The sequence below is a fragment of the Schistocerca cancellata genome, chromosome 1 (assembly GCF_023864275.1).
Source record: "Schistocerca cancellata isolate TAMUIC-IGC-003103 chromosome 1, iqSchCanc2.1, whole genome shotgun sequence".
NCBI classification, from domain to species: domain Eukaryota; kingdom Metazoa; phylum Arthropoda; class Insecta; order Orthoptera; family Acrididae; genus Schistocerca; species Schistocerca cancellata.
In genome coordinates, this window is record NC_064626.1 from 1,094,689,836 (window position 1) to 1,094,717,795 (window position 27,960).

Genomic DNA, 27,960 nt, shown 5'->3' on the forward strand with positions numbered 1-27,960 from the left:
AAATAAACATCCCTGTATGTGCTCTAAAAGTGTCAGTAGATTCTGTTTGTACTGTGATGATGATGTTTGGTTTGTGGGGCGCTCAACTGCGTGGTTATCAGCGCCCGTACAATTTCCCAACCTTTTCTCAGTCCAATTTCGCCACTTTCCTGGATGATGATGAAATGATGAGGACAACACAAACACCCAGTCATCTCGAGGCAGGTGAAAATCCCTGACCCCGCCGGGAATCGAACCCGGGACCCCGTGCTCGGGAAGCGAGAACGCTACCGCGAGACCACGAGCAGAGTTTGTACTGTGTGCGTTATTCATGATGTGTTTAATTTAAGCGGCTGGTAAACTAAACTTATTTGTTATTACATGAATAGAGGTTGCAAGGAGCTCCGGCAAATTTTCATTAAATGTCTGTAGACTGTACTTCCGCTCACTGGTACTCAAGTCGCGAGGTTTTGTATTACATTGCCCTGCGCTAGAGAAACCAGGGATTTGAGTACTTGAGGGCGGCGCTTTGAACTCGTGTCCGGCCATCGAGGTTGGGTTTTCTTTGGTTTCTCTAGATCGCTTAAGGTAAATGCAGGGATGGTTCCCTTAAAAAGCACATGACATTCTTACATCCCCAGCCTTGCTCCAATACGAAGCTGTACTCGGTCTCTAATGACATCGTCGTCGACGACAAGGCGTAATATCCTAACATGCCTCCCTCCCTCCCTCCATACCGCCCTTTCTTTTCCTTCCTTTATTGTGCTTGGGAATAATTCGATAAATCATAGTTAGTGTAAAGTCGTAATGACACGTCCCCCTTGCTAATATGAAGCAGTTACATACAGCTGCTGAAAAAAACTGCCACCACAAGAAACAAGCCCACGCTAAATGTCTGTGCATTCGTCACAGCCGCGGATCGCACCATATAGTAACGCTCGTCACGAATGTTGCTTCTGTAAATGTGGGTAACGGCGGACAAAGCTCTACACGTACTTTCTCCATTTCATCAGTTATGTCACTGATGTCTGCAAAAACATTTTATACGCGTCATTATACTTGTGCTTAACATCAAAACAAAATTACACAGTTAGCTTTCGACCCGAGGCGCAAATCACCCACAATTAAAAGTATCATTAACGGAATTACAAATTAGATTGTAATACTCAGTGGTCAGCTCACACAGAATTTTATATAAATTGCTTAATTCTTTTGGCTTTGCAGCCACAACCAGATTTAAAAATCAGAAAATGTAAACAAAGACACATCAACACATTTACTAAACTAAGACTGGACATTAAATGTGCGAATAAAATGAACAGTTGCCGAGAAATGTTTAAATATTTATTTATCAGCAACACCTAGGCGCATAGTCAGTTTGTAAAAGAATAAGAGGAGGTGAATGCATAGTTGCAGAGTAAATAAAGTTTACAATGATCGGCGCCGGTCGGGGTGGCCGAGCGGTTCTAGGCGCTACAATCTGGAACGGCGAGACCGCTACGTACGCAGGTTCGAATCCTGCCTCGGGCATGGATGTGTGTGATGTCCTTAGGTTAGTTAGGTTTAAGTAGTTCTAAGTTATAGGGGACTGATGACCTCAGAAGTTAAGTCCCATAGTGCTCAGAGCTCTTACAATGATCGGTCCTAATGGCGCTAGAAATGTACCAGTTACAGACAGTTGAAAATATCTGTACATAAAAATTATATGTATTAGAAGCAGTAGATTCGGGTACTTTTCATCCATCTCTAAAATGTGGAATAATCTGTATATTTGAACGAAATTTAATTTAGAAATATAAATTTAAAATTTAATGTATATAAAACCTTTAGATCAGCTTCTTTCACGCATGATAAAAGAACGTAGTACATTCACGTGAAATAAAAGTTAAAAATATAAAAACAATTTAAAATGTGCTTGAAGGCTGTAGCCATACAGCTGGATCACATAGGCATAACATGAAAGGCGGTACATGCATCGCAGCTGTTACACATTATTATATGTGAAATCCCTAAACACACGATGGGATAGGACGAGGAAAACATGGAAGGACCAACCCACAACAGGAGCTTCATTGGTCATTTGATTGTTTCCATTTATTTAACTACCACATTATAGCGTGAATAAATTGATACAATAACCACAAATAATGAGTGACAGGGGACTTTAACAAGCCACAAAATTCAGTGCCAGAATAAATATAAAACAGTAAAAACATTTTTAAAACCTTTCCTTATAGAAGACAAATTGCTCAAAATGCAAAAGCAACAATCTTATAATTTAAGAAAACGTGACAAAGCCTTCAAAGGATTTTCAGGAAACTAATTGACGATTTTTTTTTTAATTAGAGAAGTCCCTATCGCACAGAAGGGCAAATACACTGCTAAAAATCAGCATAAAATCTACAGAAAATTTCATCAAGTACCAAAACAGCAAATGAGGCAAGTACAATGTCAAGTTAGGCTCAAACAGTAATTGTGGTTAAGTGATTTGCAAAAATTCACCTAACATAATGATAAAAGACAGTACATTGGTTAAGAAAAACTTAACTACCTGGTATTCCCAAAATGTGTAACATGAGCGTATTCCAAACTAAATGTAAAACTTTAAATAAGGTTCCATAAATCAGAACGTAGAGTAATATAGCCATTACTCAACTTAAAATATTTTAGCAGACAGCTTGAACCAGAGGGCAAAGACGATCACGGACATGCTTCAAAAGCAGCCAATAAACACCAAAGCTGTGCATACGGCAAAAAGCCCACGCGGCTCAGAAGACTACGTAGAATTGTTAAACGCCACTTAGGTGAAACATTGCCAAACAAACAACTTAGGCAGATATTAATGGCCACCATATCGAGAAATGGTCAGCATGATGATGATGATGATGATCATCATCATCATCATCATCATCATCATCATCCTTAAACAAATTTTTATAAAATTAAAAAGGGTAGTAGCGGCGAAGGTAATGTCGCTTCGAGCATTTAGCAAAATAATATTTGATACAGGAAAACTTAATAAATGCTCAGAATAAGTTCTGAAAGTAGTGTAGCTAAACCACACGGCAAGGAACCTCACGTGAAACAAATGGTTATGCAACGAAAATGACAAGCTTACCCTGCTAGGCGGTACCTTGAGCATTGCGTCCTTCCGTGGTATTTAGTTATGTAAATTTACAACTGTTTTAATATATATATTAAATATAGGAAAATTTCGTTAAAGCAACAAATATAAAATAAAAGATTAAATACAAAATGCTTAAAACCACTGAAATACACGTACAGTTATATATACAGCCAAGTTCGAGTGATCAGAAATGTGGATAATCTGAAGCCGAGCCGTGGTTTAGATAATTACACTCAAATATTTCAGCCGCCAAGTGGAGGCAATAGAAGTGGGCGTATCTTAGTACGACACATTCTGACCATGAACGCACGATGTGGCAGACATTTGGTAATCCTGGAACTATCCAACGCGACTCCCCGCACCCAGTCCCACACAGCATGGAATACGAAACTATGAAACCCGGACAAATACGCGACCGCGAACAGGACGACGCCGTACTCAGCTCGGTGTCGTAACTCCGACTTCACCAGTTACACCAAGTTTGAACATAAACAGAGCTAACGACCGACTGAACCACTGTGTCCGGAACTCGGCCCGTAATGCCCTCTTGTCCACTGCCACTCTCTGCCTGGCTCTTGCTCTCCACCAACGATGCTCAAGGCTTAGGACTCGCTCTGCCAGAGATAATCAGCGAAAAGCTACAGTCGTTTCTCGCTGCCAACATCTACATATACAGTCTGCAAACCACCGTCAGTTGCCTGGCAGAGGGTACGTCCAATTGTACCAGTTTTTTTTGTTCCTGTTCCATTCACGTACGGAGCGCGGGAAGAATGATCGTTTGAATGTCTCTGTGTGTGCAGTAATTATTCTAACCACATCCTCACAATCCCTATGTAAGCAATGCGTAGGGGGTTTTAGAGTAATCACTTAAAGCCGATCCTTGGAACTTTGTTAATAGACTTATTCGGGATAGTTCACGTCTGTCTTAAAGAGCCTGTCAGTTCAGCTACTTCAGTATTTCTGTGACACTCTTCCACGGATTAAACAAACCTGTGACCATTCTTGCCACCCTTCTCTTTATACGTTCAATATCTCCTGTTAATCGTACTTGGACGGATTCCACACGCTTGAGCAATATTCTAGAACCGGTCGCACGAATTATTTGTAAGCAATCTCTTTTGTAGACTGATTGCACTTCCCCACTATTCTACCAATAAACCGAGGTTTACCACCTGCTGTACCCACGACTGAACCTGTGTGATCATTCCATTTCACACCCCTACAGTGTGTTACACCCAGGTATTTGTATGAGTTAGCCAATTCCAACAGTGACTCAAAGGCTATCACGTTTCTTCGTTTTGTGGAGGAGTGAAAAATTTTACATTTCTTAACATTTAGAGCAAGTTGCCAATCTCTTCATCACGTTGCAATCCTATCAAGATCTGACTGCATATTTATGCAGCTTCATTCAGACAGTACTTCATTATAGACAAATGCGTCATCTGCAAAATGCGTGATATTACTATTAATATTGTTTGCAAGGTCATTAATATACATTATGAACAGCAAGGGTCCTAACACACGTCCCTGGGGCACACCTGAAGCTACTTCTACATCTGAAGATGACTCTCCATCCAAGATAACATGCTGTGTCCTCCCTCCAAAAAGTCCTCATTTCAGTCACAAATTTGACTTGATACCCCACATGATCGTACTTTTGACAATAAGCGTAGTGGCGCCGGTGATTCTTCCTCGAAATCCAGGCACGCGAAATCTGTTGCGAGCCCGCTAAGGCTCAAATACACATTGTCAGTATATATCAAAAGTATTTTTAGTTTTTAGAAAGGTATAAGAAGTTTTCCATCTGCTAACACACACTATTTTTTATGTACAGATACATTAAATTTTCTGTAAATGTTATTTTACTAGCGCCGATCGTTGTAAACTTCAAGTAATCTGTAAATATGCACTGCCTACCCTTGCTCTTTTATGTACAGACTACGCCCCTACATGTTGCAGCTAATTTTTCTTTGGATATTTTGTTCACTATGTTCTCACAATTGACACCCATTCCTGTTTTAGTTTCATAAATCTATTATGTTTTTGTTTACATTTTCTCATTTGTATATCTGATGATTTCTGCAAGGCCGAAACCTGCAATCAATTTTATTACTATATTATGTGACGAAGACACAAACTTTTGTAATCTAGTTCGATAAAAAGTCAACGGTCTCGTAAAGACGTACAAACACATTTCACGAAACTACAAATTACAGTTTTTTTCGTGATACTGGGTTACGGAGGAGTTTATTCACTGTTACCTTACTACTGAGTTGCTTCAGCTAACGAAATTCTAGTTCACTGTGCGTCTCCATATGTCCTTCGTCATCTTCGGATGTATTTTGATGTCTGTTTTTTTTTAACAAATGCAGCTTTCTAAGCTATAAATAGAAGAGCTATTTCTTTACAAGGAATTTATAGGCTTTCATCTCGAGTTCCCACCAGTGGTAGTCTCGAAATGGCAGTGACATTTTACTATAAACGAAAGAATTTGTGGCATCCAATTTCACCTTGTCAAGTATTCGGCTGAAAACAGCTATGGTACGTTAGATGACCGCGGATCTGATACTGCGGGAATGGCCACGAGTCCTAGCGAAGTACACTCCTGGAAATTGAAATAAGAACACCGTGAATTCATTGTCCCAGGAAGGGGAAACTTTATTGACACATTCCTGGGGTCAGATACATCACATGATCACACTGACAGAACCACAGGCACATAGACACAGGCAACAGAGCATGCACAATGTCGGCACTAGTACAGTGTATATCCACCTTTCGCAGCAATGCAGGCTGCTATTCTCCCATGGAGACGATCGTAGAGATGCTGGATGTAGTCCTGTGGAACGGCTTGCCATGCCATTTCCACCTGGCGCCTCAGTTGGACCAGCGTTCGTGCTGGACGTGCAGACCGCGTGAGACGACGCTTCATCCAGTCCCAAACATGCCAGGGTAGTTGACTTACACCTTCTAGAGCACTTTGGGTGGCACGGGATACATGCGGACGTGCATTGTCCTGTTGGAACAGCAAGTTCCCTTGCCGGTCTAGGAATGGTAGAACGATGGGTTCGATGACGGTTTGGATGTACCGTGCACTATTCAGTGTCCCCTCGACGATCACCAGTGGTGTACGGCCAGTGTAGGAGATCGCTCCCCACACCATGATGCCGGGCGTTGGCCCTGTGTGCCTCGGTCATATGCAGTCCTGATTGTGGCGCTCACCTGCACGGCGCAAAACACGCATACGACCATCATTGGCACCAAGGCAGAAGCGACTCTCATCGCTGAAGACGACTCGTCTCCATTCGTCCCTCCATTCACGCCTGTCGCGACACCACTGGAGGCGGGCTGCACGATGTTGGGGCGTGAGCGGAAGACGGCCTAACGGTGTGCGGGACCGTAGCCCAGCTTCATGGAGACGGTTGCGAATGGTCCTCGCCGATACTCCAGGAGCAACAGTGTCCCTAATTTGCTGGGAAGTGGCGGTGCGGTCCCCTACGGCACTGCGTAGGATCCTACGGTCTTGGCGTGCATCCGTGCGTCGCTGCGGTCCGGTCCCAGGTCGACGGGCACGTGCACCTTCCGCCGACCACTGGCGACAACATCGATGTACTGTGGAGACTTCACGCCCCACGTGTTGAGCAATTCGGCGGTACGTCCACCCGGCCTCCCGCATGCCCACTATACGCCCTCGCTCAAAGTCCGTCAACTGCACATACGGTTCACGTCCACGCTGTCGCGGCATGCTACCAGTGTTAAAGACTGCGATGGAGCTCCGTATGCCACGGCAAACTGGCTGACACTGACGGCGGCGGTGCACAAATGCTGCGCAGCTAGCGCCATTCGACGGCCAACACCGCGGTTCCTGGTGTGTCCGCTGTGCCGTGCGTGTGATCATTGCTTGTACAGCCCTCTCGCAGTGTCCGGAGCAAGTATGGTGGGTCTGACACACCGGTGACTGTGTTCTTTTTTCCATTTCCAGGAGTGTATATCCTACGCGAAATGAGGTCGCTTGACCCTTTGTACGCTATAAATTTTAATTAACTAATATGTGACCAAAACATTGATTTCTATTATTCAAAGATTGTCCTTCTACTTGGGATCAATTAATAAACTTGTGCACCTCTCATACTTATGAGAAATAATTAAGTAAATTTGGAATAATAGTCGTCGTGACAGACTATCATAAGCTGCCCTGACATGGATAATGAACGTTTCCTTCCACGCTTTGCTTCTGTGTTCCAAACTTTTTCATAAACAGGCTTTAGCTAATTTGCAAATACCCTTAATCGAAAACACGATTTTTCACCTAATACGATGTATGATGCTTCTAAATGGACGAGCGATGATATAAATTCAATTAGTATTTGTCTTTGTCTATACATATTGGGTCGCATGTTTGTCATCTGTGCAAGGAGACGTATTAACATCCAGCATGTAAGACAGCCTTACAGTCACACATAGCATCACTGCCTTCTTATTATTTTCTGATGACAGGGATTGAATGGAATGCGTTGTGCAACAGCTTATTACTGCATAACTGGAAGCATAGCTTAAGGGAAAATGTTGTTCTTCAACTATCTATTGTTTGCCTTACCACGAGTAGAAGACTGAAAAACTTTTAGATACTTTATCATCAGACCTTTGGCCTGCAGAATTGCTGTGTGGCTGAAGATAACGATTACCTCATGTTGCTCGAGTTGTTTATTACAACAGTCACTCATACTGCCGCTCATATTTGCGTTGTAACTGCTGTGTGCAAGTACCTTGACCACAGGGGCTTGAAATCGTCGGCCAACATTTCCTTCTGCTGCGAATAGCCAGTTCAGAACCGACTAGTACAAAAAACCTTCCGTTTTCTGAAAGTAGCTGGTTAAGTTCTAAACATTTTAGACATTACACAAAAGATAATCGGAAATCACTTAGTGTGCTTGAATCGCGTGATAGAACCATAGACTGGTGATTGTGCTACATTGTTCACAATGTTAGGTGCAACTTCTCTCCTGTGTGTCTTGTATCTGTTTACAACAGAATGATACTGCAGTAAATTAGTGAGAATGTTGTTTGTTTATGGTGTGGCGTTTGGTAAACGGCTTTAACTAGAGAAACAGCATTAATGATCTACAGAAAAAAAACGTGAATCCACGCAAGTAAGTAGAATAAGAAACACGTAAAAATTATTTTACAGCTGCACTTTCATTTCGAATAATCACCGTTCAGTTTTCCCTTTGGTAAAGCATTGCATGAGTTAAGAGGTGTTAACAAAAACGACTTCTGGCGTAGTCAACACAAATCAGCGTTTGCTTGCCACTGGTGCCTTATCATGATCTCTCAGTTCATACAAAATGTATTTAATTAATAATACCCATAGGATTCACTGTAATGTAAACTTCGTATTCTACTTCTTGACACATTTTCAACAAGTCATCAGTTACGCTCGTATAAACATTAAATTATTGCTTGTTAATTATGCCAGCAGTCTCCGTTGTTACAAGAACGGTTTATAATGCACTAGCAGACGCGCTTCGTTTAGGGTTCACACAATCTCAAATTAATCGTACGTCATTGTCTGGGTGGAGGAGGAGGGTGTGGAGCGAGGAGAGTTCATGCCTTCGACAGTGAAATCTTTACAGCAAGTTACTTAGTATACCTCTCCCAAGCAATGTATGAAATAGGTTAACTTTTATAATATTTCTGCACAGTGGTAGCTGGAAGGCACACAGGAGCAGTTCATTGTATTTATAGGAAATATTAACTTCCTCTAGCTACATTTTGTTGATGTTGATCCGTCATACCACACCATTTCGGAATACGTATTCCGTCATCATCAGCGTCTGAAAAACCAGCCACATTTATATCGGTTCAATTAAATACGTCCATGCATGGATAGTCAATAATCACAGGTATCCTGCCGTACCATATTAGCACGTAGTTGATGCAAAGTGTATTCCGAAATCGTTCACGTGCTTTATGTGGCTAACAAACTTAAATACAGAGCAACGCGAGGAAGTCCTTAACATTTCAAATAACAGGTCAAGCGTTAGTTTAACCTTAATGTATTAATTGTGTGTATCACACATCTGATAACTGGAACATGCTCAAGACATCGCATTTTAGTTTCACTGTATCGTAGTGTTAAGATAACGAACACACTAGTGCTGCAGTTAATAAACTGTAACTTGATGCAGCACCGTTAGGATGCTCATTTTCAGCTAACATTGACAACCATCATCCAGCTACCATACCTTTTCCACATGTTCAACAGTTAGCTATAAAAAAAGAGAGAAATGGGTTCTTCCTTCAACTTCTTAACATTTCAGTTCACATTGTTAAAAATGTTAGTCAGGTATTGCAAATGTTTTAACCATTTACATCATGTTCTCAACGGGAAAAAATACACTCCTGGAAATTGAAATAAGAACACCGTGAATTCATTGTCCCAGGAAGGGGAAACTTTATTGACACATTCCTGGGGTCAGATACATCACGTGATCACACTGACAGAACCACAGGCACATAGACACAGGCAACAGAGCATGCACAATGTCGGCACTAGTACAGTGTATATCCACCTTTCGCAGCAATGCAGGCTGCTATTCTCCCATGGAGACGATCGTAGAGATGCTGGATGTAGTCCTGTGGAACGGCTTGCCATGCCATTTCCACCTGGCGCCTCAGTTGGACCAGCGTTCGTGCTGGACGTGCAGACCGCGTGAGACGACGCTTCATCCAGTCCCAAACATGCTCAATGGGAGACAGATCCGGAAATCTTGCTGGCCAGGGTAGTTGATTTACACCTTCTATAGCACGTTGGGTGGCACGGGATACATGCGGACGTGCATTGTCCTGTTGGAACAGCAAGTTCCCTTGCCGGTCTAGGAATGGTAGAACGATGGGTTCGATGACCGTTTGGATGTACCGTGCACTATTCAGTGTCCCCTCGACGATCACCAGTGGTGTACGGCCAGTGTAGGAGATCGCTCCCCACACCATGATGCCGGGTGTTGGCCCTGTGTGCCTCGGTCGTATGCAGTACTGATTGTGGCGCTCACCTGCACGGCGCCAAACACGCATACGACCATCATTGGCACCAAGGCAGAAGCGACTCTCATCGCTGAAGACGACACGTCTCCATTCGTCCCTCCATTCACGCCTGTCGCGACACCACTGGAGGCGGGCTGCACGATGTTGGGGCGTGAGCGGAAGACGGCCTAACGGTGTGCGGGACCGTAGCCCAGCTTCATGGAGACGGTTGCGAATGGTCCTCGCCGATACCCCAGGAGCAACAGTGTCCCTAATTTGCTGGGAAGTGGCGGCGCGGTCCCCTACGGCACTGCGTAGGATCCTACGGTCTTGGCGTGCATCCGTGCGTCGCTGCGGTCCGGTCCCAGGTCGACGGGCACGTGCACCTTCCGCCGACCACTGGCGACAACATCGATGTACTGTGGAGACCTCACGCCCCACGTGTTGAGCAATTCGGCGGTACGTCCACCCGGCCTCCCGCATGCCCACTATACGCCCTCGCTCAAAGTCCGTCAACTGCACATACGGTTCACGTCCACGCTGTCGCGGCATGCTACCAGTGTTAAAGACTGCGATGGAGCTCCGTATGCCACGGCAAACTGGCTGACACTGACGGCGGCGGTGCACAAATGCTGCGCAGCTAGCGCCATTCGACGGCCAACACCGCGGTTCCTGGTGTGTCCGCTGTGCCGTGCGTGTGATCATTGCTTGTACAGCCCTCTCGCAGTGTCCGGAGCAAGTATGATGGGTCTGACACACCGGTGTCAATGTGTTCTTTTTTCCATTTCCAGGAGTGTACATTAAAAAAATCAGTAAAATAATTAAGTATTTCGGTTTATCGCAGTGTTACATGTGAATCAATGTTAAATGCCACGACACTCACATGGGTAAACTTCAAAATAAGGTAGATTCGTCATGTCATTGCAACTGTCTGTCAACCTCAAAAGTCTAAATAGAGATGGGAAATATTGATGGTTGCGGTTGCGTCTATAATATCTAACCAAATAAGTGATTGCGTATGTTGTCGTATCTCAAGAAATACAGTATTTAATTATAGTGAAGGCTGCTGCTTCAAGCAGCTTACCGTCTTCACTGTCACGTTCACCGCATACGACGTCATGTTCTGCAATTGGTTTCATTGGTTGCTATCTTTAGCTGTGTCATTCTTACCCATTTAGTCGACAGTCAGCCAGCAAACTTGATGAAATTTCTTAGGAGGTTAAAGAAACGCGTAAATAACTATCTTCAGTTTCCTAGTGGTCATACAGAAACACGACAGGTGATATATCTTCTCCATACTTGCGGCAGCAGAGAAAGTGGAGAAACGTTACAACGCCCCGACAGCACGCGACGGCTTTGACACACACACAGACACACACACACACACACACACACACACACACACACACACACACACACCAATTATGCCTGCAGTAGTTCCGAGGGACCTGGTTTTGCTTTTGTTAACGAAATCAGTGCCTAGTTATAACAACAGGTGAAAGATTTGTCATGTGTTAACAGGAGAAATTATTTACATCTAACAGTTCCAGTAACTCATTAAGAAAATACGTCAGTATCGCAGTAATAAGTTTTCACTCTTAAAATAACTTAATTTCCAATCTTGATTTCATGTTTTATAATTTGCTGTAACTGGGCTAATCCGACTGATCAGTTCCCGTTAGTAAACTTAGCGTCATTCAAACTACACTCCTGGAAATTGAAATAAGAACACCGTGAATTCATTGTCCCAGGAAGGGGAAACATTATTGACACATTCCTGGGGTCAGATACATCACATGATCACACTGACAGAACCACAGGCACATAAACACAGGCAACAGAGCATGCACAATGTCGGCACTAGTACAGTGTATATCCACCTTTCGCAGCAATGCAGGCTGCTATTGGCCCATGGAGACGATCGTAGAGATGCTGGATGTAGTCCTGTGGAACGGCTTGCCATGCCATTTCCACCTGGCGCCTCAGTTGGACCAGCGTTCGTGCTGGACGTGCAGACCGCGTGAGACGACGCTTCATCCAGTCCCAAACATGCTCAATGGGGGACAGATCCGGAGATCTTGCTGGCCAGGGTAGTTGACTTACACCTTCTAGAGCACGTTGGGTGGCACGGGATACATGCAGACGTGCATTGTCCTGTTGGAACAGCAAGTTCCCTTGCCGGTCTAGGAATGGTAGAACGATGGGTTCGATGACCGTTTGGATGTACCGTGCACTATTCAGTGTCCCCTCGACGATCACCAGTGGTGTACGGCCAGTGTAGGAGATCGCTCCCCACACCATGATGCCGGGTGTTGGCCCTGTGTGCCTCGGTCGTATGCAGTCCTGGTTGTGGCGCTCACCTGCACGGCGCAAAACACGCATACGACCATCACTGGCACCAAGGCAGAAGCGACTCTCATCGCTGAAGACGACACGTCTCCATTCGTCCCTCCATTCACGCCTGTCGCGACACCACTGGAGGCGGGCTGCACGATGTTGGGGCGTGAGCGGAAGATGGCCTAACGGTGTGCGGGACCGTAGCCCAGCTTCATGGAGACGGTTGCGAATGGTCCTCGCCGATACCCCAGGAGCAACAGTGTCCCTTATTTGCTGGGAAGTGGCGGTGCGGTCCCCTATGGCACTGCGTAGGATCCTACAGTCTTGGCGTGCATCCGTGCGTCGCTGCGGTTCGGTCCCAGGTCGACGGGCACGTGCACCTTCCGCCGACCACTGGCGACAACATCGATGTACTGTGGAGACCTCACGCCCCACGTGTTGAGCAATTCGGCGGTACGTCCACCCGGCCTCCCGCATGCCCACTATACGCCCTCGCTCAAAGTCCGTCAACTGCACATACGGTTCACGTCCACGCTGTCGCGGCATGCTACCAGTGTTAAAGACTGCGATGGAGCTCCGTATGCCACGGCAAACTGGCTGACACTGACGGCGGCGGTGCACAAATGCTGCGCAGCTAGCGCCATTCGACGGCCAACACCGCGGTTCCTGTTGTGTCCGCTGTGCCGTGCGTGTGATCATTGCTTGTACAGCCCTCTCGCAGTGTACGGAGCAAGTATGGTGGGTCTGACACACCGGTGTCAATGTGTTCTTTTTTCCATTTCCAGGAGTGTATTTTGCAACTTGTACCATTTCATATAGAACATTAATCCTTGTGGAACTATTGCATTCAATTCATTTGCAGTTCTGCTAAGTGAAAGAAATTTTCATAGGACAACCTGCATCAAACCAGACTTGCTGTTGTGGTCTTCAGTCCAAAGACTGGTTTGATGCAGCTCTCCATGCTGTTCTGTGCACGCCCTTTCATCTGCAACCTGCATTCTTCTGAATCTGCTTAATGTATTCACCTCTTGGTCCGCCTCTACGATTTTTACTCCCCACGCTTCCCTCCAGTGCTAAACTGGTGATCCCTTGACGCCTCAGAATGTGTCTTACCAACTGTTCCCTTCTTCTAGTCAGGTTGTACTACAAATTTCTCTTCTCCCTAATTCTGTTCAGTACCTCCTCATTAGTTACGTGATCTATCCATCTAATCTTCAGCATTCTTCTGTACAACCACATTTCAAATGCTTCTATTCTCTTCTGGTCTAGACTTTTATCGCCCATGTTTCACTTCCATACATGGCAACTCTCCATACAAATACTTTCAGAAAGGACTTCCTGGCATTTAAATCTGTACTCGACGTTAGGAAATTTCTCTTTTTCAGAGACGCTTTTCTTACCACTGTCAGTCTGCATTTCATTTCCCCCTACTTCGATCATCATCACTTACTTTGCTTCCCAAATAGCAAAATTCTTCTACTACTTTAATTCCCTCCTCATCACTTGATTTAGTTAGACTACATTCCATTATCCTTGTCTTTCTTTTGTTGATGTTCATGTTACATCCTCCTTTCAAGACACTGTCCATTCCACTCAGCTGCTCTTTCAAGTCCTTTGCTGTCTCTGAGAGAATTACAACGTCATCGGCAAACCTCGAAGTTTTTTTCTTCTTTCTGGACTTTAATTCCTACTTCAATTTTTTCATTTGTTTCCTTTACTGCTTGCTCAAGATAGACTGAATAACATCGGGGTTAGGCTATAACCCTGTCTCACTCCCTTCTTAACCACTGCTTCCCTTTCGAGCCCCTCGACTCCTATGACTGCTACGTATTTTCTGTACAAATTGTAATTGTAAATAGCCTTTCGTTCCCTGTATTTTATCCTGCCACTTTTAGAATTTGAGAAAGATTATTCCAGCCAATATGGTCAAAAGCTTTCTCTAAATTTACAAATGCTGTAAACACAGGTTTGCCTTTCCTTAACCTATCTTCTATGAGAAGTCGTAGGGTCAGTATTGCCTCGTGTGTTCCTACATTTATCCGAATCCAAACTGATCTTCCCAGAGGTCTACTTCTACCTGTTTTTCCATTCTTCTGTAAAGGGTTTGTGTTAGTATTTTGCAGCCGTGACTTGTTAAACTGATGGTTCGGTAATTTTCCCACTTGACAGGACCTGCTTGATTTGGAATTGGAATTATTGTGTTCTTCTTGAATTCTGAAGGTATTTCGTCTGTTTCATACATCTTGCACTGACGGAATGTTTCCTGTTCCCGTGGTCTTGTTTTGACTTAAATCTTTCAGTGTTTTGTCAAATTCTTCAGACAGTATTACATTTCCCTTCTCATCTTCATCTACATCCTCTTCCATTTCCATAATATTGCCCTGAAGTACATCTCCCTTGTATAGACTCTCTACATACTCCTTCCGCCTTTCTGCTCTCGCTTCTTTGTTTAGGAATGGTTTTCCATCTGAGCTCTTGATATTTGTACAGTTGGTTCTCTTTTCTCCAAAGGTCTTTAATTTTCCTGCAGGCAGCATATATCTTACACCTAGTGACATATGCTTCTACATCCTTAAATTTGTCCTCTGGCCATTCCTGTTTAGCCATTTTGCACATCCTGCAGACTTAAGACAGCAAAAAACAGTATAAATTATAATCTTTGGGAAAAATGACAATATTATTGTAGAAATGATTGACGTATTCCACATCTTTTTCTAATGGGCTATCATAAAGTTATCGTGGCTTTGCTGCAGTGCATATGCAACGTGGCGCGACATGTTAGAACATGGGGATATGTAAGAACATGGGGATATGTAAGAACACGGGGATATGAAAGAGCATGGGGATATGTAAGAACATGGGGATATGTAAGAACATGGGGATATGTAAGAACATGGGGATATGTAAGAACATGGGGATATGTAAGAACATGGGGAATGTAAGAATATGGGGATATGTAGGAACATAGGGATATGTAAGAATATGGGATATTAAGAACATGGGGATATGAAAGAATATAGGGATATGTAAGAACATGGGGATATGTAAGAATATGGGGATATGTAAGAACATGGGGATATGTAAGAACATGGGGATATGTAAGAACATGGGGATATGTAAGAACATGGGGATATGTAAGAACATGGGGATATGTAAGAACATGGACATGTAAGAAGATGGACATGTAAGAACAAACATATAGGCAAATGATTAGTGTGGCATTGTGTCTTTCCGACGTGCATGCCGGAAATGAGCAAACGTGAGCTATGACGATGTGATTACCAAATGTGTCCAAACAGGACCGACCTGGTGTTGATGTTATCTTGGCTGCCGAAGGACAAACACTAGTAGACACCTGTCGGACAATGAAAAATGTGTGTGGGGCAGTGGTGTCATCCATCGTTCCTTCGTCCCAAGTACTTGGAGCCACCTTTTTACTGGAAAGGTGATGCTCACCCTGTTCTAGATTACCGGGATCCGTTGCTTATTTATTTCAATGAACCTGATGTCTCCATCACTTCGGAACGGCATCCATGCCATTATCATCCCATCTATACTTTAGGGAACGACTTGAAGAGTCAACGATTCCTGTCGGATGGGCAGGCGGTTACGGACTTCTTCACGCAGCAGGACACGGTGTTTCACCAAACGAGTACCTTCAACCTGGTGCGTCGGTGGGATGATTGTCTCAGTGCTCACTGCAATTCTGCGTGATTGTCATATCTGTTCTGGACTGTACGGCCTTCGAAAAGAAACTCTTTGATGACCCATTGTATTTTAGGCATAATCGCCGGTCTGGCTAAACACTGACTGTCTTATCACTGGTATTCGGCGAACAAAGTTTTTGTCATATGCTTTGTCATGTGTTATGAAACCCGATAGTGATTATAATCATCTTATGTGACTGTCTAAAATAACTGTGTAATTGTTCATAAATCGTGCATATGGCTCTTCGATTTAATGTTATTTGATCGATCGGAAGCCATTTGAAGAGAGTTACTACTCAACCGTATAGCAGCAGATGATTTGATGTTAACACTATTTATTGTGGCGCATTCAATACAAAGATGTGAAACTTTAATAATAAGAAAATCGACGGGTCAGAGTCTAGTTACGACTTACTGTTGTTTTTTTAAATAAGATACTGATAGGATGATGATACGAGTATACAGCCGCTCTCATCCTACTGCCAACCTCACCTGCCAGTGGTGTATCCTGCCAAACAGACGAGGCTTCGACAGCGGAGCATCGGTGGTATAACCATAACCTCGAGTACAGAGTAAATGCTGTACCACACCCTGTTATGTGACTTAGAGCTATGGCTGGTAAAGCTCACAGATGGCAGTCCCATTGCCAGTATTGCCTACAATGGGCCAGTACCCCATACAGGGACTCAATAGGCGTACTTGCATTACTCAATCTAGCCTCAGGAACAGGGCGGATTACCGGGATACGACATGGGCAAGAAATGGTGTAATGGAGCTTGAAAAATTGCCACCTGGAAAGTTATGGGAACTGCTCTTAAGCAAGTTGAATTAGCTAAACATTTTAAAGAAAAGGAAATAGATTTTGCAGCAGTTACAGAAACAAAGAAGAAAACATCTGGAACTAAATATATAGAAACGGAATAAAGCAGAAACAAAGAGCAAGTAAAGATGGTGCCATCCACATACACAGAAAATTGGAGGATAAAATTCTGGACTATGAATATGTAAATAATCGCAATGTGCTAGTAGGAATTAAAGGTCCAAAAGGAATCCTAAGAGTAATAATAACTTACGCCCAGAAGAAGGAAAAACTGACGAGTCAAAGCCTTTCTTTTACAAACAGTTACAAGTGATCGTAAACAGATCCAGGCCTTTGGTACCATTTAGTTAAGGTAATGTCTGAATTAAAGTATAATCATTCCATAAACTTTTCTAATGAGCTGTCCATTCATTCTCTCGTATATTATTAACACGTATACGATCATGTTCTTGTCTGCTGAGCGATTTCATCACTTTATTAGCGATAGCTTGTTGCCATGTAAATCGTGCTCTACTACAAAGAGATGCTTATATTCAATAGTATAATATTACTGCGTCGCCACCATGTATACCTCTATACATATTGTGTACTGCCTGATGATCGATTCGATAGACGCTACATTAGTTTCGTCAGCAGTTCTTGATGGTAAGTACATACGACTTTCATTAAACATTTATGAGCTGTGGGGGGGGGGGCAATCACAAACTCCTCAAATTATTTTATCTTCTTGTGGATGCCATATCTGCTGCCACATTGTCATTTACCGCATTATGGGAGGGGAACTTATGCACATCACCTGTCTATGAACCGGGTAAACGTCCTACGTTCAGCACATATCAGAATGTGTATTGGAAAAGTCTAAAAACGCAGCCGACTCCTGTCAGCTTACCAGTTCGTAGGTAGTAAACATGTCGCAAGGCTTTGATGGGTACATCGCTCACCTCCTGGTCTCGATAACCAGCGATCTAAGATTTTCATTATACGCGTGTGGTTTGGTAAGCCTGATGAATTTTTATGAAAGAATGGAACATTTTTGTTGTGCCTTCATGATTGATAAGCTTGACTATCCTGAGGAGAGCATAAAGAATGTCAACAATGTTCAGCGTACAGTTCATAGCTGACAGCCGTCTGAACTGGTCAGTGAGTCGACTGCGATTGAAAATAGAGAAAACTGAGGTGCATGCTGTTATTGAACACTTTCATTTGAAAGGTTGGACTGCTACATAAATCAAAACAGAAATGGGTAACGTTCACGCGGACTCTGCACCATCACTGAAGACCATTTACTTTTGAATTCATTAATTTAAATTTGGTCGGACAAGTACCGAAGATGGATCGCGCTCCAGTCGTCCTGTTGAGGTCACCACAAAGGAAACCATTGACAATATCCATGATATAGCAATGCAAGACCGCCGAATTAAAATTTCTGCGACTGTAGGTACTTCAAGTAAGCCAGTGCATAATATTCTGCACAGAGAATGGGCCGTGAAGAAGCTGTCTAAGAGATGGGTGCCGCGATTGTTTACGTCGATGAAAAGCTCATGTGGCACAACTTTCACCACAATGTCTGGCGATCTTTAATCGCTAGCCACAAGACTTTATGCGCCAAATTGTGACCTGGATCCATCATTACATACCAGAGTCAAAAAGGTAGTCAAACAATGGACAAAGACTGCTGAAAGTGCGCCGAAGAAATTTGGTATTGTGATGGCCGTCCGCCCCTCGTGGTCTCGCGGTAGCGTTCTCGCTTCCCGAGCACGGGGTCCCGGGTTCGATTCCCGGTGGGGGCAGGGATTTTTCCTGCCCCGAGATGACTGGGTGTTGTTGTGTCGTCTTCATCATCATCATCATTCATCCCCATTACGGTCAGAGGAAGGCAACGGCAAACCACCTCCATTAGGACCTTGTCTAGTAAGGCGGTGCGGGTCTCCCGCATCGTTCCACTACGCTCTGTAAAGAAGCATGGGACATCATTTCATTTTTTTTTCCATTGTGATGGTCAATTTTCCTTAGGATTCTCAAGGAATAATCGACGTAGATTACTTGAAGAAATGTAGGACTACAGCTAGACCCTATTATGCTTCATTGCTGCATCGTTTGAAAGTTGTATTGGCTGAAAAAAGAGCAAAGTTTGCACCCAAAAAAGTGTTCTTTCACCAAGGTAATGCACCATCCCACATATCAGCAATAACAGTGGCTTTGGATTGGCAACTTACTAACGCGATTCACCAAACTTACCCCCAGGTGTCTTCTTCCTTTCCCTTCACTTGCACTTTCACTTGCTGGGAAGAAATTTGCGTCAAAAGACGAAGCAATAGATGCAGTCCTTGAGTATTTTGCAGAGTTTGGCAGAACATATTGAACATATTTTTCAGATGAGATGAAAAGCTGGAGGATCGCTAGACCAAGTATATGTCTCTCAAAGGAGATTATGTCGACAAGCTATGTGAGTTATTCATGAAACATTTTTTTTTGTTTTGTTTTGTTTTACCAGATATATCAAACCACTCTCGTACCAACAGGGCAATCTTAATCTCCGCGGAGCGTTCCGCACTGTTGTTCGGAAAGAAACGTGTAGAGACCAGGCCGCCGGGTAGATGCTGTGATCGGTTGCGCCGCGAGTTGTCAGTGGCCGGCCGGTGTGACCGAGCGGTTCTAGGCGCTTCAGTCTGGAACCACGCGACAGCTACGGTTGCAGGTTCGAATCCTGCCTCGAGCATGGATGTGTGTGCTGTCCTTAGATAGATTTAAGTACACTACTGGTCATTAAAATTGCTACGCCAAGAAAAAATCCAGATGATAAACGGGTATTCATTGGACAAATATATTATGCTAGAACTGACATGTGATTACATTTTCACCCAATTTGTGTGCATAGATCCTGAAAAATCAATACCCAGAACAACCACCTCCGGCCGTAATAACGGTCCTGATAAGTCTGGGCATTGGGTCAAACAGTGCTTGGATGACGTGTACAGGTACAGCTGCCCATGCAGCTTCAACGCGATACCACAGTTTATCAAGAGTAGTGACTGGCGTATTGTGACGAGCCAGTTGCTCGGCCACCATTGACCAGACGTTTTCAATTGGTGAGAGATTTGGATAATGTGCTGGCCAGGGCAGTAGTCGAACATTTTCGGTATCCAGAAAGGCCCGTACAGGACCTGCAACATGCGATCATGCATTATCCTGCTGAAATGTAGGGTTTTGCACGGATCAAATGAAGGGTAGAGCCACGGGTCGTAACACTTCTGAAATGAAACGTCCACTGTTCAAAGTGCCGTCAATGCGAACAAGAGGTGACCGACACGTGTAACCAATGGCACCCCATACTATCACGCCGGGTGATACGCCAGTATGGCGATGACGAATACACGCTTCCAATGTGCGTTCACCGCGATGTCGCCACACACGGATGCGACCATCATGATGCTGTAAACAGAACCTGGATTCGTCCGAAAAAAATGATGTTTTGCCATTCGTGCTCCCAGGTTCATCGTTGAGTACACCATCACAGGCGCTTCTGTCTGTGATGCAGCGTCAAGGGTAACCGCAGCCATGGTCTCCGAGCTGATAGTCCGAGCCGCTGCAAACGTCGCCGAACTGTTCGTGCCGATGGTTGCTGTCCTGCAAACGTCCCAATCTGTTGACACAGTGACCGAGACGTTGCTGCACGACCCGTTACAGCCATGCAGATAAGATGCCTGTCATATCGATTGCTAGTGATACGAGGCCGATGGGATCCAGCACGGAGTTCCGTATTACCCTCCTGAACCCACCGATTCCACATTCTGCTAACAGTTATTGGATCTCGACCAACGCGAGCAGCAATGTCACGATACGATAAACCGCAATCGCGATACGCTACAATCCGACCTTTATCAAAGTCGTAAACGTGATGGTACGCATTTCTCCTCCTTAGACGAGGCATCACAACAACGTTTCACCAGGCAACGCCGGTCAACTGTTGTTTGTGTATGAGAAATCGGTTGGCAACTTTCCTCTTGTCAGCACGTTGTAGGCGTCGCCACCGGCGCCAACCTTGTCTGAATGCTCTGAAAAGCCAATCTTTTGCGTATCACAGCATCTTCTTCCTGTCGGTCAAATTTCGCGTCTGTAGCATGTCATGTTCGTGGTGTAGCAATTTTAATAGCCAGTAGTGTAGTTCTAAGTTCAGGGGGACTGATAACCTCAGATGTTAAGTCCCGTAGTGCTCAGAGCCATTTGAACCATTTCTGAGCCAGTTGTCCGCTACTCGGTACAGTGGGGACGCCGGTGGCGGTGCCCCGCGGCCACGGCTGTCGGTATCTGGGTAAGAGGGCCGGCGGAGGCGAGAGTCGCCGTAGCTGCAGCGGCGGCCGCGCTGCACTGCGCAGCCGACACACTTCCAGCGACCCCGGGCTCTCGCGATTAGCCGCGGCTGCAACTCACAGGCTGCTGCTCCCCCTGTCAGCAAGCAAGATTCCGCTCTCCCACAATGCTCCTGCACGCCTTCTCGACTGTAGTTCTATGGTAATAAACGGGCAAGTTACCGTTTTGTTCCAGCCCCAGCTCGAATACACCAGGGTGTTCTGTTGCTGGTCTTCAGTCCGTAAGACTGAATTCATGCTGCGCTCGGCACTAAACCTTCCTGTGCAATCCTTATCTGTGCGCAAATGCTGTCTTTTGCATCGATTTCTAACTACTTGCTAAGTGAAGCCTTAATCTCCATCTACAGTTTTTACGCCCGACATTTCCCTCCATCTCCAAAATGACGACTCCACGGGACCTCAGAGAGTATCCTGTCAACCAGTCCCTTATTTTAGTAAAGTTATGCCACGAATTACACTACTGGCCATTAAAATTGCTACACCACGAAGATGACGTGCTACAGACGCGAAATTTAAACGACAGGAAGAAGATGCTGTGATATGCAAAAGATTGGCTTTTCAGAGCATTCAGACAAGGTTGGCGCCGGTGGCGACGCCTACAACGTGTTCACACGAGGAAAGTTGCCAACCGATTTCTCATACACAAACAACAGTTGACCGGCGTTGCCTGGTGAAACGTTGTTGTGATGCCTCATGTAAGGAGGAGAAATGCGTACCATCACGTTTACGACTTTGATAAAGGTCGGATTGTAGCGTATCGCGATTGCAGCTTATCGTATCGCGACATTGCTGCTCGCGTTGGTCGAGATCTAATGACTGTTACCAGAATATGGAATCGGTGGGTTCAGGAGGGTAATACGGAACGCCGTGCAGGATCCCAATGGCCTCGTATCACTAGCAATCGAGATGACAGGCATGTTATCCGCATCGCTGTAACGGATCGTGCAGCCACGTCTCGATCCCTGAGTCAACAGATGGGGACGTTTGCAGGGCAACAACCATCTGCACGACTAGTTCGACGACGTTTGCAGCAGCATGGATCGTCAGCTCGGAGACCATGGCTGCGGTTACCCTTGACGCTGCCTCACAGACAGGAGCGCCTGCGATGGTGTACACAACGACGAACCCGGATGCGCGAATGGCAAAACGTCATTTTTTCGGATGAATCCTGGTTCTGTTTACAGCATCATGATGGTCGCATCCGTGTTTGGCGACATCGCGGTGAACGCACATTGGAAGCGTGTATTCGTCATCGCCATACTGGCGTCTGACCCGGCGTGATGGTATCGGGTGCCATTCGTTACACGACTCGGTCACCTCTTGTTCGCATTGACGGCACTTTGAACAGTGGACGTTACATTTCAGATGTGTTACGACCCGTGGCGCTATCCTTCGTCGATCCCTGCGAAACCCTACATTTCATCAGGATAATGCACGACCGAATTTCGCAGGTTCTGTACGGGCCTTTCTGGATACAGTAAATATTCTACTGCTGCCCTGGCCAGCACATTCTACAGATCTCTCACCTATTGAAAAGTCTGGTCAATGGTGACCGAGCAACTGGCTCGTCACAATACCCCAGTCACTACTCATGATGAATTGTGGTATCGTGTTGAAGCTGCTTGGCAGCTGTACCTGTACACGCCATCCAAGCTCTGTTTGACTCAATCCCCATGAGTATCAAGGCCGTTATTACGGCCGGAGGTGGTTGTTCTGGGTATTGATTTTTCAGGATCTATGCACCCAAATTGGGTGAAAATGTAATCACATGTCAGTTCTAGTATAATATTTTTGTCCAATGAATACCCGTTTATCATCTGGATTTCTTCTTGACGTAGCAATTTTAATGGCCAGTAGTATATTTAGTTACTTGATTTGCGATAGGGATAGAAGTTGAAGCAATGACTTAAAACTTCTGCCAAGGCTGGGACTCTAACTCGTTGTTTCTTGGGAAGAAAACATGTTTATTTTAATAGAGTTGTCGAAGATGATTTACTGAAGGTAGCGTTATTTGGAAGCTACAACCCCTTCACAATTTTCGGATCACAAATGGACTGTGCGATCCAAAAAATTCACGTTCTTTTGAAGCGACCCAGTCATTAAGCCAATTTAGAGATCGTTGAAAGATGTAAAGTGTTATTGAGAATGACAATGATGCATGGGCCGGAATAAGTGATAATCGGGAGGTGCTATGTTTGTTAGGTATGGTGGTTGGGTAAGACATCGTATTGAGCTACCTTAAGTCCCAGTCTCCCACGCTGCGTTAATACAATCGCTGCCTCTCTTCAATAGCTCAAAAATGGTTCAAATGGCTCTAAGCAGTATGGGACTTAACATCTGAAGTCATCAGTCCCCTAGACTTAGAACTACTTAAACGTAACTAACCTAAGAACATTACAAGCAACCATGCTCGAGGCTGGATTCGAACCTGCGACCGTTGCATCAGCGCAGTTACGGACTGAAGCGCCTAGAACCGCTCGGCCACAGCGGCCGGCTTCTTGAATAGCAAAAAATTAATTGAAGCTCCCAATAAAATTCACCGCACTTCGATTCGGTACTTCGTCATTCGTTACTGCGTCTACCCATCTAGCCTTCAGCATTATTTCGTAGATCCAAATAAAGACTTTCCATTACCTCCTTGTCCGCATAGCTTGTCATCAACATTTCAGTTCAGTACAAAGCATCGCTCCAACGATATTCAGAAAACGCTTCCTAATCCTTGAATTTATGTTAGATGTTAACAGCTTCCTCTTTATCTGAAATGCTTTCCTTGCTACTGTCGGTCTGCATTTTATATCCTCTCTACGTCGACCATCGTCATTCATTTTGTTAGCCAAATAGAAAAATTTGTCTACTACTATTAGTGAATTATTTCCTAATGTCATTGCCTCAATCTCACATGATTTTTTTTATTAGACTAGGTTTCGTTACTCCCGTTTTACTATTGTTGAAGGTCATTTTATAACTTCTTTTTCAAGACGCTATCTCCTCAAATCAGCTTCTCCTTAAAGCTCTTTGCCGACGTTGACACAAATACAATGTTATTTGAAATACTCAGTTTTAATTTTTTCTGCCTGAACTTTATTTCCACTTCAGGATTTTTCCACAGGGTATCATAAACTGAGTATTTTCCGATAAGGAAACAATAATTCCAAATGAAAGTTTAGTTTTTATTGACATAAACAATTTACACTTTACAGCAACAGCTTAAGCTCATAGTCGATCAACTGGCGCATTGTTTGAATTCAAACTTGATCAATAGAAATGAAGATTGGGTTCAAAATAATTTTGGTCCATTGGTTGTACACCTTGTCTGTAATAGGTATATAAATGCTGATCTACAGGATTCTCAACACTACAGCGCAGGGGCGCTTGATGACTCTTCTCCCACACGGTCCAACAACATCTCCTGAAATTCTACTGTGCAAACAAATTTTTCTTGAGCTCTCTGTAGCTTGAATAAACCAGATTTTCGCAAGTTTCTGTCCATGGGGATAAATTTCTTGTATTGAGAAGTAGCTTGTTGGGAAACTTTTCTCTGTACCTTCGATCAGATTTCTGGATACTATATTCTGATATTATATTCACCTGATGTGCGCCTGAAAATTTCAGTAACAAGACACTCACAATATTAGATGTATCCAGTTGGGTACTCCAAGCTAGGCATATCACAGGCAATAGTGCACCATTTTTGAAGATAGCGATACCATCGTCGATGTGGCACAGGTTGTTCATCATGGAACATATGCGTTTTACAAACACGTGCATCACAAGCAATCAGGATTTCGTACTGCCTGAAATAACTTTTTCATTTCCGACTATTGCGGCCTCATCTCAACATAGTATAGGAAGTTATACAGTGTGCTTAATTTTGACCCTAAGGTTTTGCGGCGCGTCTCTCACTTTTCGTCGCTCACCGCTTTCTTTTCTTATCTGCAGCTTGACTTTCTGCACTGTATATAGGACTTTTTATGCAGTTTAGTTAGTTAATTTATACAGAGCTTCGGGTATACTCAGAGTTGACTCGATGCATGTGCCACGTAGTTCTATTTGACGTGGTTTCAGATCTAGTAGATCACTCTAGTGATAATTCCTGGTTTTTATTTTGTCTGCTTTGTTCATTACAGTATTCTTCTATGTGTTCACGTATTGTAAGTGGCAAATAGAAACGATGATACAGTTCTTCCTAGAAAATGACCAATCAATGCTGGGGACACTTGGTACTAGCTGACAATCATCCATCCTGTAAGCCGAAAGGGAGGAGGAATCGGCGTTTCGAGTTTGTAAAAAGTCCGTAGTTCTATATTGTATGTTGCTGTTATGCAAATAAGCCGTATTTGTTTTAAGTACACTGACTCGTTGCCCCATCTCCTAAGTGGAATCAAGAAAGTAGAAAAACAAATTTTATTATGTCCACGTGACGTTGCCGCATATAAAGAGAGCTCCCATTTTCCTAGTTAGGAAACTGATAATGGTAACAGAATTAAGAAAATACCATTCATACCTTTATGCTACATAAAGAACAGGCAAAATATGCAAACAAAATTATAAAATACGTCTAAGAGGTATGCTTTCTTTACAAGTACGCAACACAGAAAATCCTTCCTAACTCCTAAGTAAAATTTGATTCTAATGAAGTTCGTCATGTTTCTTGGGGGGCCGGAAGCAGATAACTATCTTGGGCTCGTGCTGAATCATAATGGTCGGAGATAATGGAAAAAGAATCACTCCAGGTTTCTCCCAGCGTGAGAAGCGTCGGCAGATAGCTTTGTCAGAGTCCTTATCTCGACTGATAAGCAGTTTACACGTCTGAGAGTCCACTGACGGCCGGCAGTACCGTAACGTCGCCGTCAGATGCCGCTGCCTCTGATGTGGCGGTAGTCGAGTCGCCAGACATTAGAAAGTGTCAAATTTGTTAGCATTGTCAACCATGAGAAACGTGATCTGTCGTAATTTTTTTTTATTTATGTTAGGAATTCAAAACTCATGAAGGAGCTTATGGGTTTTCAATCCCTAACATAAGCTGTTAAAAATTAGAAAGTGGTTACTTTCATGATCTTCGGCATGTGTACTACACGACAAAAAATGATCGTGAACAATGGTAGAAAAAAGTAACTTTAATATTTAGCATATCTGTACCCTCATAAATTTATTCTGTTTTATTCCTTACATATACTCTGCTGTTTGACTTAGAATGTTACATTTACTTTCTCACCATCCCTCCTTATCAAAACTAAATCTCGATTTTTATCCGAAGAAAAAGTAATTTTGAGACATCAGCGTGTACTTAGGGAAACTATATTTATCGATTGTTCTGGTATAAGTCGCTCAATTTAATACAGTTTTATTTCACATAGAGCAAGTTTATGTCCAAGTCTATCATTCATCCTGCTTACCCACATAAGACACACTCTTTCACGCAGTTAGCGTTCAGAATGCTTGAGTTATTTAGTTACGTCACCAGAAAGTGTTGGACTTCTTCCGATTTCCAATTTTTATACACTGTCATATTTAAAGATATTAGTTTACCATGTGCTCCTAACGACTGCGGTAACATATCACTCTGCGATTCGCAGATAGTAAATTGCAATTCTTTCCAGTTAACTGAACAAAAATATTTCCCATGAATAATCAATAATAGCAGGACTGAGATATTTTTCTTATCACTTTCAAACTATTTATTCTTCAAAATTGTTCTTTTCTCTGCGGTTGTGGGCAGCAGCCCGACCATCGCCCTTGACACTCCAAGGTCTCGGTGGCGCACACAGTCCATTCGAGAGTCCCCGATTGCTGATGCGAAACTGTGGCGTCCAGAACCTTCTAGCACATTGATACCTCGACAACGGAAATGATCTGTTAATATCGATCTTCATTAATGGCATCGATAATAATAGTACTCCTGCAAGTGTTACACTTATTAGTTCAGACTTGAATATTGAAACTGAGGGAGAGGGAACAGTAGTTAAAATTCTGAATTCGCATTTGAAGGATCACGACTCAAACCGCCGTCAAGCCTTCCAGATATAGGTTTCCTGTGATTTCTTTGAATAGACTGAGGTAAATTCCTGGGTTAAATTTTTTCTATACTTGAAAACCATATAATAAATAATGGGGTTTAAACTAAACTTTCACATTTCGATACTGAAGCTCGGGGAGGAACACTGGACTGAGAATTTTGTTTCTATTATATGTGGTTATTCTGAGTCTGCTTCCGGTTCTCAAGACGTGACGAAGCTACTTCCCTAAAATCAATCTTTACTCAAGAAAATGATAGAGTACACGGCACACGAATTACACAACCACTGCCATTAGCTACTGTAGCTATGTTATTTACAGACAGGAGGCAGGTGGGGTGCGAATGCAATACTGTCTATTTCTGCTAACAGACCTCACCGACGCAAGTGTTTCAACCCTTTTTTTCTTTAAGAAAAAAGACAGTAGTGCTATGTTCTATGGAAGTGAACAACAGACAACATAGCTGTAAGTGAGGATTACGTATGCACAGATATAACGCTCAATACTAGATTACGCCGTAAAATAAATAAATAAATAAATAAATAAAAACGAATAAAGGAAGTAGCAAAATCACTGTGACGA

The 27,960-nt window shown here is 43.7% G+C and overlaps 1 protein-coding gene across 1 annotated transcript in view; it reads left to right on the plus strand.

Moving 5' to 3' along the window:
* The window catches only part of LOC126091602 (epidermal retinol dehydrogenase 2-like), a 137,948-nt gene that overhangs the window by 22,512 nt on the left and 87,476 nt on the right, over positions 1-27,960 (plus strand). The gene's annotated exons all lie outside the window — the stretch shown is intronic.